Source organism: Pristis pectinata, chromosome 1 (genome assembly GCF_009764475.1).
Source record: "Pristis pectinata isolate sPriPec2 chromosome 1, sPriPec2.1.pri, whole genome shotgun sequence".
In the NCBI taxonomy this organism is placed as follows: domain Eukaryota; kingdom Metazoa; phylum Chordata; class Chondrichthyes; order Rhinopristiformes; family Pristidae; genus Pristis; species Pristis pectinata.
In genome coordinates, this window is record NC_067405.1 from 22,562,674 (window position 1) to 22,580,781 (window position 18,108).

The 18,108-nt window shown below is 42.5% G+C and overlaps 1 long non-coding RNA gene across 1 annotated transcript; it reads left to right on the plus strand.

Annotated features, from left to right (window-relative positions):
- Positions 1–49: 49 nt before the first annotated feature.
- LOC127574128 (uncharacterized) lies at positions 50–15,248 on the plus strand. Its single transcript, XR_007956869.1, has 3 exons — positions 50–283; positions 2,682–2,761; positions 14,431–15,248. It is a non-coding gene; the product is annotated as an uncharacterized LOC127574128 (long non-coding RNA).
- The last annotated feature ends 2,860 nt before the right edge of the window (positions 15,249–18,108 follow it).

Here is an 18,108-nt window from a genome sequence, read left to right on the forward strand (position 1 = left end):
GAAATTGTATTTACATTTTGTTCTTATTTTACAGAAGCAACAACTAGCAATTTTTAAATACCATTGTCACCTCCTTTGATTTCTAAAAAAAAAATCAATAATGAAATCTATGGAGAGTTTGTAATAATGCTGTTGAATGGAAGACTGAACATTTTATTTTCTCCAGTAATGGATTTTTACATCTATACTGTGCGAGCAAAGGTTCCTGTCTTTTATAAAAGTATCTAGCTGTCAAGAATATTTGAAATGAGCAAAATGTCTCTGCAACATTTTGCTTTACATGGTAAGATACTGAAAATCTGCATATGGAGGATTTAAGGATCTGCACCCTTAGTTTCAAAGTTGTATTGGGTAGCAGTTTCAAAAAGAATTGACATTGATAATGTTACTATTCATACAGATGACTTAGTTCCTATTAAATGTTTCAGCTGAGTTTCCATAGTATTTTCTCAGCTGCTTTCATTGCTGCTAGCTTTAAAAAATCTGAAGAAGACAGGCTAATTGTCACAAATTTATACTGAGATTTTTTTTTATTCTTCATACCCAGTATTTGAAATTCTGTCCAGCAGAGTGTATACATGGAGAAGAAAGAAGTTGATTCTACACTTTTTTTTTGAGAAAGAGTTTCATAGCAGCAGAGCTTATGGAGTTTCAATACCCTCCATTAAAGATTTATATAGGATGTGGGCATGTGTTGGACTGCACACCTGTGATTGCGTATGATAAATTTTAGGTGTCATCCACGTCTCAGGGAATACTATCATACTCCAACCTCTAGTAAAACTCTACCCCTGTAAATCAGTTGCCTACATCTGTTCTCTCTGACACCTAGATTGTAATGTAAGGAATTCTCTCCTCAATCCACTCCATCTATCAATCTTCCCCTGTTTCTTTAAATTGCTATCCAAACAGACTTCTTTGACCAAACATCTTTGGTTTAAGATCCATATTTGTCACACCCAATTATCAGTTTGGGCCTTTTTAAAATGAGAAACATTAAAAAAAAGACAGAAATCTGTGAAAAGAATTGCTCCGTGTAGACTTTAGAAGCTGATGTGCGGAGTACAGATAGTCTGAAAACTTGTATGTTAAAGAATGGCCAAGTTTGTTTTGGCTCTGTTCAGTAATCAGTGGGAGAACAGAATAATAACACCTAAGGCCCCAGTTATTAGCTCAGTAAAGAACTGTAAGTAACAATGACTGAGAACATCTGAACACTTTGTGTATGGACAACTCTGCATAATGGTTCATTTGGGTTAAAGTAACCATATGGAATCTCTTATGAGAAACCCCATGCTGAGTGTGGTAGAGTCAAACATTTAATATGGATATGCAAAATCGAAACCAAACTAGGATGATGTTTATGTCCTATGAGTCTCTGGAGGTGAGAAGAATTCAAAATGTTTTTTTTAATAGTTTGAGAGCTGGAAATTGGACAATATGTTCTCTTTGGGGATTTACACTGCAGTTCACATTTGGTATGATTCTGATTTTTCTCATTCCTTTTATATATTCCTGGACACAGACTGAAAAGTTGAAGTTCTCATGTATCTGTGTTGATTTTAACATCACTAGTGGTTGAGTGCAAATAGTAACTTGAATATCGTGGCAAGAACTTTCAGATTAGTACATATCAAGTGCTATTATTGACGTAAATTAGCCACAAACTAAGTAGAAGTTTAATAATTATTGGCCCTTTGCTGCTGTAAACTACTTACTTGAAAATTTTAGTTTCAGTTAAGCTACGACCGTGGAATCAGAAGATATCTGTACAAAGTTAATAAGCCTAAACTGATATTAGAAATTACACTTTTCATTACCTCGTAGCACATTTCTCGACTAACTCCCCGTCAAAAGCCATTTGTGCTATGTTTATCGGCATATTGGGTTAGATGCTTACCTATGTAAGAATGGGAATGTGGGCTCTAACAATAAATGCAACTATCAATAATTATATATTCCTGCAGAATGCAGCTGATAAGTATAATTTTTTCTTTGTAAAGAAACCTTAAAGGTAATTGCACACAACAATAAGTAGACTAAAATTACAATTTTTTTTGCTGCATTGATTGAGATAACTGTGATAGCTCTTTAACCATCTTCAAATAGTTTTTCAAAGGGATTTTTTTTAACATGGTCTAAATAGTCATCTTCAACAATTCAACATATTTCTAGAATCACAACAAGTTATCAGTCTGGATGTAATGTCGAATCTCGAGTGGGGCTTCAGCCTGCAATCTTCTACCTCAGTGGCAAGAATGCTACTACTGAGCAAATTGACCACTTAGGCAAATCAGAGGCAAACCTCACAGAGGTTTTACTTTGAGAACATTAAATAGGTTGGTTAAAATACAGAGCAGGGAAAACTGTATATGGAACTAATGGACTTAGATGGTCATACAGGATTATCTGTTCCTTTCAGAATATTTGCTCAGCAATCCAACTGATTTATATGAGAAGCATTCAGCCAAACAATGGTAGATATAATTTTTCTTTTTATTTTTCCTATCCTTCCCAGTTTCTTTGCCTCCTAAGGCAGGAATGACTCTGAGATCTAGGTCCAAAGGCAATGAATACCCTTCAGTACTCTAAAGCAGTAATTGTTTACTATGCATGTGCCTAAAGAACAAATGCCATTTATTTGTAGGTGTTGTGACTAATGAATCATATCTTGCTTTCAGCGACAAACAAGCATTTTCCAGTAGAATTTACTAGACTAGCATTGGGAGCAGAAATTCCAGATCACTTTCTTCCTCTCCAGGTAAGGCCAAATATAGTAACTCATTCCACTTCCAGCCAAGGTACACAGTTTAACATAGCTCCCGAAATGGAGCTGTGACTTAATAGACTCATATTATTTCATTGTCCGTTTGGAAGACTCTGCATTTTGCACAGACTATTTCTATTTAATAGAGCCACTGAAAGTCTGCCTCATCAAGGGAATATTTTATCAATGTGTCACATTGTCATTTTCCTTATGTATGCTGATAATACCCAGATCTACCTCCCTTCCATCACCACCTCCAAACTGATCTACAGCTTGTCCATTGCCAAATACATGGTATGTGGAAATTTCCTCCACCTTAATAGTGGAACGACCAAAATCATTGTCTTCAGCACTTGTCACAAACCCATTGAATCCGTCCCTCTTCTTGGTGTCTGATTTTTTTGTATACTGAAAGAACAATCAGTAGTTGAAATTAATGTTGCATGATGTGTTTAAATCCAGAGCTAACTAATAGAACATAGAATATAGAACAGTACAGTACAGGAACAGGACCTTCGGCCCATGATGACTGTGCTGAGCATGATGCCAAATTAAACTAATCCCTTCAGCCTGCATATGATCCATATCCCTCCATTCCCTGCATGTTCATGTGCTTATCTAAAAGCCTCTTGAATGCCACTGTCTTATCTGGTTCTACTACCACCCCTGGTTTAAAAAAAACTTGCCCTGCATATCCCCTTTTAAACTTTCTCACCTTACCTAAAAGCCATGTCCTCTTGTATTCAACATTTCTACCTTGAGGTGAAAAATGACTCTATTTTGCCTATCGATTCTTCTCATAATCTTATAAAGTTTTATCAGGTATCCCCTCAGCCTCCGGTCCAGAGAAAACAATCCAAGTTCACCAAACCTCTCCTTATAGCTAATACCCTCTAATCCAGGTAGCGTCCTGATAAACCTCTTCTGAACCTTCTCCAAGCCTTCACATCCTTCCTATAATGTGGTGACCAGAGCAGCATGCAATACTTTGGTTAGGCCACACTTGAAAGTTTTATACAACTGCAGCATGACTTCCTGATTCTTATAGTCTGTGCCCCTGGCGATGAAGCCAAGCATGCCCTAAGCCTTATTTATCACTCTATCTGTTGCATTACCACTTTTAAGGAGGTATGGACTAGGACCCCAAGATCCCTCTATACGTCAATGCTGTTAAGGGTCCTGCCATTAATTGTATACTACTTACATTTGACCTCCCAAATAATAGTTGAAATTTTACCTTGTTCTAAATCTGACAACGACTTGCAAAAATATTTTTTTTAAAGATTGGTTCATCCCTGATTGTAGAAGCTGATGTGTGGAGCACAGATAGTCTGAAAACCAGTGTGTGAAAGAATGGCGAAATTTGTTTTGGCCATGGAAGGTGTGATTGCTTGTGTAGAAATTAATTGAAGGAAAAATGATGCAGCAGTTTATTAAACACGGCCAACGTCTACTGTTGCTTACATTATACTTCTAAGTACAATTTTATTTTAAATTTAAAGGATCATATGTTATTAGTAACTAGGCTTTAGTAAAACAACTTGGTTCCCTTGAAGAACATCAACAGAAATCATGGAATATATATGGTCTGCAACTTGTAAAATGTAATAAAATAAACTTTACCAGCATTTATGTGGTTAAATAAAAATGTTCTGTTATTCTGACACTCAGCTCTTTGAGGCTGACAACTCTATGAAATAGTGTGTTAAAACTTTACTGTTTATCTGTATAAATTAGGTTTTGGTTTAAGTCATAGCCTTTAATCTATAGCCTCTGAACATTTTTGTCTTGTGCTGCTTTCCCTAATTAAATTTGGAAATGAATTCTAGATGCAGTTATCAACTTGCACTTATCAAAACTTGAGACGCATAATAAAAATTTAATTACTAGCACTAATTTCCATATTATTCTTTAAAAAAATGTAAAATTCATCTAAAATAAGTGAGAACTTTGTCTTTGAAGATCAAGACAATTAATATGGATCAAAGCTTAGGTTCTGTTGAGATGATTGCTCATTATCATAAAAAAATTGACTTACAGAGGAGAAACCCTTAATAGGTGAGAGCTATTGAAGGATGTAAGGAGTGCTGTGATCATACCAGGACATTTGATGATTAGTGATTGAGTGCTGGCTGATTAATTATGAACAATTATTGATTAACACTAGTTTAACTTACTATTTAATTTTTGTTACATTTCTTCACACAGCCTGCCAACATATATACCAGATATTTTGAAGCATTAATTGTCACTGGTACCAACAACATTGACATCAAACAAACATGTGTTATGCCCATAAATATTTTGAATTGGGGAACATTACAGATTGAAAAACTAAATGGATGTGGAACAGCGGGAAGAGAAAGTGTTTTAGCTAGCTGCTGCATGATAATATTGGCAGTCAGGGAAGAGGTGGCCCCTTATTTTCTTGTTGTGGGTCATAAGATGGCCCTGAAATTACTTTGTCACATCTAATGGTGGCCTGAACCTGCATTCACCTCTCCAGTTGTTGGACAATGTTGATGGGGTAAGACAAGAATGTTAGCACACTTGTTACACATCAGTCTTGGATCCTTCTATTTCCTATGGGGCATATTCTTTGGTTTTAGAGTGGTTCTTCAGAGAGCAATGAGGTATTTGAAGATTTGCATTATGGATATTTCAATCTGATGTTTCAACATTCTGAAGAAATCAGACTACAAAGAGTGGTGTTTGCTGTATTCCAAGATGTCTACAGGCTCAATAATTAGTAAAAATCTTAACTGTGCCAAACTTGAGGCTTTAATCAGTGGAAACTCCATTTTCCCAGATGTGGCAAACTTCCACTAATGTGTGTAGTTCATTCAGTAGTGCAATAATAGACTCCTTGAAAGTAATCAAGTTTGGAAAGTTGTTTGAAAAACCCTCAGATAATTTAATGCAGGATTAATGTTCAAGGATCAGTCTTCACCGAGGTTCCAAAACTTTAGATCCATTAGCTGAGGGAGAGTTTGAATTGACACTCTAAATAGATTATTTTGTTTTCATCTGCTGAGCCATGGAATCATTCTGTATAATCTTCTGAAACTACAACATTACTGCAACGCCTTGGCACCCAAGTTGATGCCTGCCACAATAGGACTGAATAATGAAAGATGTTTCAATTATTAGTAGATGGTATATTATCTTCTGTTATCATTGGAGAACAGTTGGCAGTGGAGAACCCTTTCTAATGGAGCTTACACACCCATGTGTTGTGAATCATACAGTGGTGTGTGTTAATTAAAATGAACATAGACACAATAAAACAGAATTAATTATATTGATATTGGCCTTTGCGAAGACTATTAAACTCACTTTACCTCATTGTGACTATAAGAACCTTGAAACTGGCAAGTTAACTCCTATCACTAAACACAAATGAAATAATCATCTCTGTCCAAATTTGTTCATGTCTGTTTTGTGTGACCTTTCATTGTTAGCAGATGCAGAACCTACATATGTTGATGTCTGAGGCAGCATAGGTAGTGGTCCCCAGGTAAGCCACATCTTGGCTACCTGTGTGAGTTAAAAAGCCAACAGAGAAACCAGTCCTTTGCTTCCTGGAATGATGTTAAACAGCTTGTCAATTGTATATCAGAATCCTCAACTTTCCTGCAAAACTATGTAGACCTTTTTTGTTCGCCCCCAACCTTAGTGAAGAGAACTATAGGCTTCCAACCAACACTGAACATGATTCCTCAATAATCTCTAGGAGATATCTTCTGAGGTTACTACAAGGGAAATCTAAGTAAAACTTTCTTTGAGGGCACTGATGAGTGTTATGTGCAGTGAAAATAAACCTTCTCTAAGCTCTCACTTTAGCAAATAGCATATTCCATAAAAATAAAGGGATTCACACTGGGTTAACTTGTTACATTATCAGATAGAAGAATTGTGCCTTTGACAACAGTTACAGTTGGAATTCTGAACAGTACAAAGTTGGAGGGGTCGGGAATGGGATGCATGTTCAGTTTTAAAAACATCTCGTTGCCCTACACATTATAGAGTGTATCTGCTATATTGATTCACAAATTCCTGCCTGTGGTCTATTATTAAAATCAGACTATGTGAATGGAGTTCTTAACTACTCAAAGCTTCTTCTGAGGTATATTTAGAACAGGTGAATTGAACATACCCAGTGAAGCACATTGGTTATTATTAAAGTCAAGTGCATTTCAAGTAGATGTTCTCCCTCTAATCAGGTTTCTGTCCCTGTAACAGTAATGAAATAACTCTTATCAAGGTCACTTATGACACCCTGCGTAATTGTTAAAGTGATAATCTATCCCTCCTCATCTTTCTCATCTGCGTCATTGGTTAGGGTTGACCAAACCATTCTCCTACTGTACCTTCTTGTTATTATACAGCTAAGTTCATCCGATTCCATTCTTAATGATCCTATTGTACCCAATGAATCGCCTCAGTGGTTTCTCTTCCTGTGCCCACACTTTTACCTATGGAGTCCGCACCAACCACATTGGCTTGTTCTACTTCTCATCCATCTGTTTCTTCTCAGTCCCCTTGTGTGAATGTGTAGCCAGTTTGCCTTTGCTTCCTAAACACTGTCAACACTCAAACATCTCACAGTCTTTAAGTATCAGACTACTTGCTGCAAATCCCATAAGGATAAGGAGACATTTCCTCAAAGGTTGGGAATATCCAAGCAACTTTTTTTTGGTCCCTGCTAATACAGTCTATTTCCACCACCATTAGCCAATCACACTGCTGCACTTAGCTCATCTGCTACTGAAACATTAGTTTGTTACCTACCAAATTTGATAATTTCAACACACTTCCTGCACCCCTCCATTAATATGAGATCATCCAAAACTCTTTTGCCCATGTCCTAACTTGCATTGGGTCCTTTCAACCATTTCCCCTGTAATGGTTGCTGACTTACATTGGCATATAGTCCAGCAGCAACATCATTTTTAATTTTTCTTTCTTTCAAATGTTACCATAACTTCTTTCCCTTAACTCTCCAGCTCTTTTATCCTCCTAGTTATCTGTACTTCTGCAATTCTGGTCTCTGGTAGTTTAAATTACACTTGGCAGAAATACAATGCATTAATATTACTGGACATCAAAGGAGGCTGACGGGTGAACTGATAGGTATGTAAAATTAGAGGCACAGACACGGTAGATAGTTGGAGTCTTTTTCCCAAATTGGAAATGTCAAATACTAGAAGGCATAGGTTTAAGGTGAGAGAGGAAAGTTTAAAGGAGATTTCCCAGGGAACCTTTTTTTACATAGAGAGTGGTAAGTGCCTGGAATTCGTTGCCAGGGTAAGTGGTAGAACCAGATGTGATGGCAACATTTAAGAGGCATTTAGGCAGACAGATGAACAGGCAGGTAACAGAGGGAATTATAGCATGTGCAGGAAGATAGGATTGGTTAGATTGGTATCGTGGTAGGTGCAGATATGTTGAGCCAAAAGGCCTGTTCCTGTGCTGTTGTAGTGATGGGCTATGCACAGAGCTAGAAATAACGACATGCAGTCGATAGGTTGCACTCGAAACTGGTTTATTGCGAACCTCGCCGCGCTGGCTTTTAAACAGTTAAGTCTCCGCTCTCTCTGGGTGGCGATGACGTCAGAGGTGCGCCTCCAGAACCTCTTCCTGCGTGCGGACTTTCTCCCCTCGCTGGTGGAGAAGGCCGCCCAGCGCCATTTTGCGGCTGGCCTCTTTGCCGACGCACGCGCCATTTTTGGAGCCAGTTTGCCTGCGTGGAAGGTGGGTCGCCACATAACCCCCACATTCCCCCCCCCCCCAGAACCGGCAATACACCCCCCGAAGTCCACAGACTGGATCAGTCGCTGTTTGGGCGTTCTGCCTCTGCACCGTGGGGCCTGAAACTCAACCGGCTGCGCCAAGTCCACATGGGCCGGTTTGAGCCGGTCCACTGTGAAAACCTCCTCTTCCCCCCAATGTCTAGAACAAACATGGATCTGTTGTTCTTGAGCACCTTGAACAGCGCCTCGTATGGCCCCTGTAGTGGTGTCCAGTGTGCGCCCCTCCGTACAAATACAAACTTACAGTTCTGCAGGTCTTTGGGTACACAGGTCGGGATCTGTCCGTGTCATGAAGTCGGTACAGAGGCCAGGTTGCCGAGCCTCTTGCATAGTCTGTCCAGGACTGCCGCGGGTTCTTCCTCTTGCCCCCTTGGGGCTGGTATGAAATCCCCTGGGGCAACCAGGTGTGCGCCATACACCAGCTCAGCTGACGAGGTGTGGAGATCCTCTGTGGGTGCTGTGCGGATTCCAAGCAGGACCCAGGGAAGCTCGTCCACCCAGTCAGGCCCTTTCAGGTGGGCCATGAGAGCCGACTTCAAGTGACGGTGGAAACGTTCCACTAGTCCATTCAACTGTGGGTGGGAGGCAGTTGTGTGGTGTAACCGTGCTCCCAACAGGTTGGCCACAGCTGACCACAGGCTGGAGGTGAACTGGGCGCCTCTGTCGGAGGTAATGTGGGCCAGTACCCCGAAACGTGCTACCCAGGTTGCAAACAGTGCTCGGGCGCAGGAATCGGCGATGGTGTCAGTGAGCGGGGCCACCTCCGGCCATCTTGTGAACCGGTCTACCATAGTTAGGAGGTTACCGCGCTCCCCTCGACACTGGCAGGGGCCCCACGATATCCACATGAATGTGGTTGAACCTCCGGCGGGTGGTTTCGAACTGCTGCGGCGGGGCTTTGGTGTGCTGCTGCACCTTGGCCGCTTGACACAGTGTGCACGTTTTGGCCCATTCGCTGACCTGTTTGTGAAGGCCGTGCCACACGAACCTGCTGGAGACCATCCAGACGGTTGTCCTGATAGATGTGTGCGCCAAGCCGCGTATGGAGTTGAAAACTCGCCGCTGCCAGGACGCCAGGACGATGGGGCTAGGTTGGCCGGTAGCCACGTCGCACAGGAGGGTCTTTCCACCTGGGCCTACCAGGAAGTCTTGCAGCTGCAAACCCGAGACTGTGGTCCTGTAGCTGGGCAACTCGTCGTCTGCCTGCTGCACCTCTACCAGTGCTACATAGTCCACCCCCTGGGACAGGGCCCAGATAGCTGGCCTGGAGACTGTGTCCACCACGACGATGTCCTTTCCTGAGACATGCTGGATGTCCATTGTGTACTCGGAGATGTAGGACAGATGTTGCTGCTGGCAGGCCGACCAGGGATCGGATACCTTTGTGAACGCAAAGGTCAACGGTTTGTGGTCCGTGAACGCGGTGAAAGCCCTGCCATCTAAGAAGTACCTGAAATGTCAGATTGCCAGATATAGCGCCAACAGCTCTCAAAGTCGTTGTACTTGAGTTCGGGTTGCCGCAGGTGCCTGCTGAAGAATGCCAAGGGTTGCCAGCGCCCCTCGATGAGTTGCTCCAGCACCCCACTGACTGCTGTGTTTGATGCATCCACTGTAAGGGCGGTTGGAACGTCCGTTCTGGGGTGCGCCAGCATTGCAGCGTCTGCCAAGGCTTCCTTGGCTTGAACGAAAGTGGCCGCAGCCTCTTTGTCCCAAGTAATGTCCTTGCCTTTACCCGACATCAGGGTGAACAAAGAACACATGATACGGGCTGCTGAGGGGAGGAAACGGTGGTAGAAGTTGATCATACCCACAAACTCCTGCAAGCCTTTGATTGTGTTGGGCCGAGAGAAGTGGCGGATCACGTCTACCTTGGCAGGCAGGAGTGTTGCCCTGTCTTTGGTAATCCTGTGGCCCAGGAAGTCGATGGTGTCGAGTCCGAACTGGCACTTGGCTGGGTTGATCGTGAGGCCGAAATCACTCAGGCAGGAGCAGAGCTGGCGGAGGTGAGACAGATGCTCCTGACGATTTCTGCTATCTATGAGGATGTTGTCCAAATTGATGAATGCGAAGTCCAGGTCGCGTCCCACTGCATCCATTAGCTGCTGGAACGTCTGTACGGCATTCTTCAGGCCGAATGGCATTCAGAGGAACTCGAACAGGTTGAACGGGGTAATGAGCGCTGTCTCGGGGATGTCTTCAGGGTGGACCAGGATTTGATGGTATCCCCAGACGAGGTCCACTTTGGAAAAGACGCTTGTCCTGTGCCGGTTTGCTGCAAAATCGTGTACGTGCGGCACGGGGTAGCGGTCTGGGGTTGTAGCCTTGTTCAGTCGACAGTAGTCGCCGCATGGTCTTCAGCCCCCGGCTGCTTTGGGCACCATGTGCAGGGGTGAGGCCCATGGGGTGTCTGACCGCCGTACGATCCCCAATTCCTCCATCCTCTTGAAGTCCTCCTTCGCCAGGCGGAGCTTGTCCGGGGGAAGCCATCGTGGGCGGGCATGGAGTGGTGGTCTCTTGGTCGGAATGTGGTGCTGTATTCCATGTCTGGGGATGGCTGCCGTGAACTGTGGTGCCAGAACCAATGGGAAATCCGCCAGGATTCTGGTGAATTCATTGTCCGACAGCATGATGGGAGTCCAGGTGTGGGGCTGGCAACTTGGCTTCGCCCAAGGAGAATGTCTGGAAAGTCTTGGCATGGACAAGCCTTTTCCTGTGCAAGTCGACCAGTAGGCTGTGAGCTCACAAGAAGTCCGCCCCCAGGAGTTGTTGGGCCACGGCGGCCAGTGTGAAGTCCCACGTGAACAGCTGGTGCTGAAATGCGACTGCACTGTGTGGATGCCATAAGTTCGTATCATACTTCCGTTTACGGCCATCAGGGTGGGTCCTGGCTCCCTGTTGCGGGTGTCTTATCCTGTTGGGGGTAAGATGCTGATTTCCGCTCTGGTGTCGACCAAGAAGCGGCATCCCAACTGTTTGTCCCAGACGTACAAGAGGCTGTCCTGGTGGCCAGCCACTGTAGCCATTTGCGATGGCTGGCCTTGACGTTTCCCGGGAACTCGCAGGGTGGGCGACACCGGTAGGCTTCTGTGCCCCACCGCTGGTGGTAGAAACACCGCTGTGCATTGGCCTCCTCACTCTTGCCTCTAGGTTGTGTGTGCTCCATTGCCAGGCCTGGTCTGTACTGCCGTTGGGCACGTGGCTTGGTAATCTGTCCAACAGACGCCCCGCTTTCCTTCTTGGCTTTCCACAGCACGTCTGCCTGGGCTGCCACCTTCTGGGGGTCACTGAAGTCTGCGTCAGCCAGTAGCAGATGTATGTTCTCGGGCAGTTGCTCTAGGAATGCCTGCTCGACCATAAGGCAGGGCTTGTGTCCGTCAGCCAGGGCCAGCATCTCGTTCATTAGTGCTGACGGCAGCCTGTCTCCCAAACTGTCGAGGTGCAGCAAGCAGGCACCTCGGTCCCGCCATGAGAGGCCGAAGGTCCTTATGAGCAGCGCTTTGAATGCTGCATATTTGCCTTCCTTTGGGGTGACTGTATGAAATCCTCAACCTGGGTGGCTGTCTCCTGGTCAAGGGAGCTCACCATGTCATAGTAACACGTGGAATCAGAAGATATCTGCTGAATCTGGAACTGGGCTTCTGCTTGGTCAAACCACAAGCGTAGTGGCGGGGTCCAGAGGGGTGGCAGTTTTAGCGAAACTGTGTGAATGGATGAAGAGTCGATCATCCTCGGTCCAAATCCTGTTTGGACTGTCAGGGTCACCAATGTAGCGATGGACTATGCACTAAGCTAGAAATAATGACACGCAGTCGGTAGGTTGCACTCAAAATTGGTTTATTGCGAACCTCGCCCCCCCGGCTTTTAAACAGTTAAATTCCCCCCGTCTCCGGGTGGCGATGACGTCCGAGGTGTGCCACCAGAACCTCTCCCGCGTGTGGGCTTTCTCCCCTCACTTGTGGAGAAGAAGGCCCAGTGCCATTTTGTGGCTGACCTCTCTGCCGATGTGCACGCCGTTTTCGGAGCCGGTTCGCCTGCGTGGAAGGTGGGTCACCACACTACTGTTTTATGTTCTAAATGGGAAGCTAGAAATCACAGACAATAAATTTAGCACTTGTTGTAGAGAAAGTCTTTCAATTGATCTTGGGTCCTGTGAATAAATTCTTTGAAAAATATTTACGTTATTACAGAGTAGTAGATATGGAAACATAAATGGAGTCCACTTTCAACTAATCTGTTGAGGCTTTATGAAGACTACTGATACAGGGAACAAGCAAAATACAAATGACAAAGCACTTCAGAACTCTTGGACACAGTGATTGATGTTTGAGGTATGGAATCGTGGATAAACAACATTAGAAGAACGGGACAGGAGCAGATTATTCAAACTATTTAATGTATACCAGGAACAACAAACAATCTGCTCGAGGAACTCAGCAGATCAAGCAGCAGGGTTTTGACTCAAAACATTGACAATTCCTTTCCCCCCACAGATGCTGCTCGACTTGCTCAGTTGCTCATGCAGATTGTTTGTTGCTCCAGATTCCAGCATCTACAGTCTCTTGTGTCTCTCCTACATGTACAAGGGATGGCTTTTCAACTGGAACTCTCTGCTGTACGTAACCTTATCTTGCTGTCACTTTCCCCTGTATTCTCCTCCAGTTGAAAATAACTGCAGAAGGACTTTTTTCTCCAACTGGATTATCTAGAAATAAGGGTCACAGTCTCAGATTAGGTCCATGTAGGAGTGGGATGAATTTCTTCACTTAAAAGGTTGTGAATCTTTTGATATTATTATCCTCAGTTGGCCATCGATGATCAGTTGTTGAGTACATACAAGACTGAGATTTATGCATTCAGGGAATTAAGGTATATAGGGATCAACCATGATTGTGGTGTTCATGTAAAAACCACAAAGTCATCCATTAGCACAAAAGCAGCTCAGGATGTGAAGATGGGTCACTTTACCTTATGTGTGATTACAACATAGAATATTGGACTTCGAAGTAAAATGTCACAGCAGATGCCCTCTCGAGGTTTCCTTTTGAAGAGGGAAAAGAGGATTTGGAGAATAAGATTTTTATGGTACGTTCAGTTGATGTCAATTTGCCGGTCACAGATATGGAAATTTGTGGGTCATTAACGTAAATAACAATTTAAAAAAGGAGCACAAATATGGCTTGATTGATTGGAATGTGTTAAATGTGGGTCTGAGAAGACATTACATCTTTTCACCAGAGAATGTGTGACTTGTATGTCTCAAGTGGGGACACCATTGTAGTCATTCACAAGAAACTTCAGAGGTGAATCCAAGGGAAACTATGCACCCAGCATCTGGGTGTTTGTACCTCAAATCAGTGTCCCATGGTATTGTTTACTAGACTGAGATATTGAAGATATAGTCAATGCATGTCCTGTTTGTCAGACTTATAGGGCACACTCTTTAAGGATACTGGTCCAGGTGTGAAGTACTGTGCTGGATGATTTCAAAGGATGCATGTTGATGATTATGAGAGGGAAACAGAAAATTTTTTGGCACCACCAGGAGTTAGAAGTGTGATAGATTGGATCTTGAGGTACCATCCAAAGAACCACTGATGAACTGAAGTCAATGTTTACAATACACAGGTCACAAGAAGGACCCGTGTCTAGTAATGGACCACAATCTCGTTCTGCACAGTTCAAACAACTTATGCACATAACTGGTAAAAAAACAAATGTTTTACATCTCTATACCTTAATAGGGAGGAAGAATGTTCTGTCTACACTGTGAAGGAGGCATGCAACAAATAGGTAATTTGAAGAAAGTATTTCCATGAAGCACTGATTGTCAGTTTTCCTGTTAACCTACAGGACAATGCTGCATTCAATTAACGGTTACATCTTGATTAAGGTGGTCAAGAACTGTAGTCTCAGGACAAGGCTAAGACTGCAACAGCCAACTAACATGTCAAGGGAAAGAAATGGAGCCAAAGAAAACATCTTAGATTTAGTCAAAAGGAAAACTGGATTCAGCAACAAACTTTGGGCATGGGTTTCCCCAGTCAGACACAACCATCTGGACAAAATCTGGGAGAAAGTGTGCAAATGTATGGAGTTAAGTGGATGGAAAGTCTGTATAGATCATCTATTACTGAAGAAAGATTTCCAAGATATGTAAAGTTATGTGGGATAGAAGATGTGCTGAAAAAGGACATCACAGGTAAATATGAGGAAGCAACTTGAGATAATGCAACTGACAGTCTAAACAAGATAATACTGGTGAATTTTGGATCATGTGTCAATATCTCGAGAAGACAGAAAAGCTACACTAGCCACACCAGTGACACGCAGAATGTCCCACAGAGTCAGAGGATCCATAAAGCAGCTGGACTTGTAAATTTTGTAAATATGTATAGAGATACACATGGAGTTGAATATAACATTTTTCTTTTTTTCATTTCTAACAATAAAAGAGAAGCAGTAGGTCAATTTGTTGATGATATCATTAATAATGCCTCTGCTAAATGGCTGTATTTGTGGCAGCTAGCTGTTAGAAGGAGACATCAAATAAACTGCCACACCTCATTTAAAGTCCTGAATCTGGGATATTTCCTACAGCACATCTTGCTAAGATCTCACCAGGAATCAGCTGTAATAGAACCAAACCCATCCAATTCCCTCTACCAGTATAAGGTTAATACCAAGCTTCACAATTCTTGAAGTAAGCATCCACTTTTGAGTTTCAACACTGTTCCCAAGGACAGAATTTCCAGTAATTCCCTCTGGAAATGAAAGAGAATGATAATTGCCTAGAAGTTGGATGATGTGGCACCATATTTTGTTTGCTAAGCCATTTGGTTTCAATGATAGATAAAATGCCATGAAATATCAGGGTCTTGAATGTAATCTGCACAAAGTTGGCAATGTTTTGTTTTATGTCCTCCAAGTGTCTGATATGATAATGCAAACAGAGGTCAGATGTGCAAAGATGCATCCAGCAGCATGTAACACATACCTGATTGCCTCTTACAGGCTTTTGGATTACACAAAAGATGACCTGGGCCACTCATGTAAACCCAGGATTGACAACACTTGTGAGACCCGCTTCATTGTTATCTAAAGGAGATTCTCTCAGTAGGTCACTGCCCATAGAGTCCTGTGCTTGGATCACACCTCAGGTGGGTTTACTTCACCAGCTCTCCTACAGTCCCCTCCTCAACCAGGTAGAATACCCATCATGCCACAGCTATTTCCCAACACCCTGCTTTTCACTGATCTGCCAACATAATTCTCTCCACTCACTAATTTGCTGACAAGATCATCTTCTTCCCCCAAAGATCCCATCTAACCTTAGATGGGATAAATATAAATACCAAGCAAACAACATCTGATTCCAATCCTACCAACCAATCCCTGGTTGCTTTGTCAAGCCTCCCAGTGACCCCTCAACCTATTGATTCCAGATCAATCCCTACACCCACTAATCTAATGCAGATCCCTCTACGTGTCAATCACAGCTGACTGCTCCTGTAGCAATCTCCTACCCACCAGTCACACCCCTGGTTCTCCATCTCTCCCTTGCAAAACCCAGCCAGTATCCTAGAATTCCCTGGTTTCTTTGCATTCCCCACAATGGTGAAGAGCACTAAGGAATGGCCTTTGAAATAGCAAGGTCTTCTGTTGTACACGGCACCATGAATCTCATGAGCTACTGAATTTCCTATTGGTAAGTTCTTGAACAATACATTCACGAACAGGTTGCTTAATATATCTAAGATGGTGCCTTTCAATTCTCAGGCAAGTATGTTTATTTTTTTTTCATGAGAGCTTTTAAGTCCTTACTTTGATAGAGAAATTTGATCCCAAATGTTTTAAATGTGGAAAAACTGAGTATGTCACAGACAAAGGCAGCATTTTAATTTCTTGGGTTAGGAAGTAGAAAAGCTATAGAGTCAATTATTATTTCATAAATAAAATAACCATTACCCTCTAAGTTCATGGTGGCTCAGCTGAATGGGGGAAAATAGCATATAAAAAATTCTTTAATAACACTTTAACAAGCAAACCCGAGCATTTATGTTCCTGTAATTTAGCTTTCAGGAATTTAACCTACCTTACTAAATCTTGTATGAGAATAATTTGTGGCCTAGGGTTGCCTTATTGACAGTCAGTGTAAAGCACTGACATCCCTGAACTGTTTAATTATTGAAATGAACTGTAACAGTACACTTGATTGTTGCTGAGGTCACTTAATAGCAGTGGAAGTAGAGAGGCATGTGGCCACTCTGCGCGCCACTGCACTGCTTCAGGCATTGTCTGAAACCCACACACTTTTTCTCAGCCTATTGCACAGACTGCACCAGATAGGTAGCCTGATATGGGCACCAATTTACTGTAGTTTAAGAAGTCTGATGGTGCTGTCTCGTTTTAAGCTCAGCCAAGATTGCTCTGGTGACCACCGTGACTCTATGATTCCCATGCCCCTTTGCATTCCATTCTAAGATCCCAAGCAGTCTCGTTTTTTTTTCCTACGTGCTGTCCAGGATGTAGACAAATGAATTCCAGTGACCTATGTGGAGGCGTAGCTTTGGAATAAAGATCTCTCCTGTCCCCACTCTTTCATTAGCTTCTTCACTGGAGCCATTTGCATGTAGTAAAACATACAGTAGATGCTAAGACTAATTATCAAATTACACTCTGCAAAAGCACTTCATCTGGCATTTTCAACCTCTTAGAACCTGGTATTTTCTGTCATTATATATCTAAATTCTGATTCTGAGCTGTTTTGCCGTACTGCTGATTGCAAGAAAAAAGCTCTAAAGTTTCATTCTTTAAATAGAAAGTTGACCTTCGGCCTCTCCAAAGTCTGTTGCTTCTTTTTTTTTCATTGTTTTTTTGGCTCAGAACAGAGACCCATGCACTAAAGCCTGTGGATTACAGGAAATAATGACCTATATGTGCTCAGTTGTTCAAAGGAAATTAGTCCAGGCTGATTTTTATTATTCTCTGTAGCCCCACATTCTCCAGTGTAATCACTCATGCCGCAGTATAATTTACTTTTACATCATAGGAAATGTGTAACTTTCTGCCTATATTCTCCCATGACCAATCATGTCCTGTTCCTTGCCTAAACTAACCCTGATGTGGAATGTAAGCCTTTGCTAATACAAGGCAGCCGAGGAAAAGAACAACAAATCTGTTTGCAAATTAGGATGAGCAGTTTTGACAACTTTTTTCCCAGATATTCTTTATTTACAATTAAGTCTTAGTCATAATTATCTGGGAGTTACTGCAGAGATGATTAACTCTTTCACCACCTTTCACTATCGATCATCTTGTAACGTTTAAAGTGCGGTGTTTTCAAAGCCTGCCCAGTGTATAGAACAGCAGTAGGTCCTGATAAATATATGATATGCCCTTCACAGTGAAATACATCTCAGTATTGTTGTTTGTCGAATTATTTGATTTGATTATAGAGACCTGTGATATTAAAATACTATTCCAATCCATTCTGTTTTGTAAGTTTATAAGACATCACCCAATGAGTGT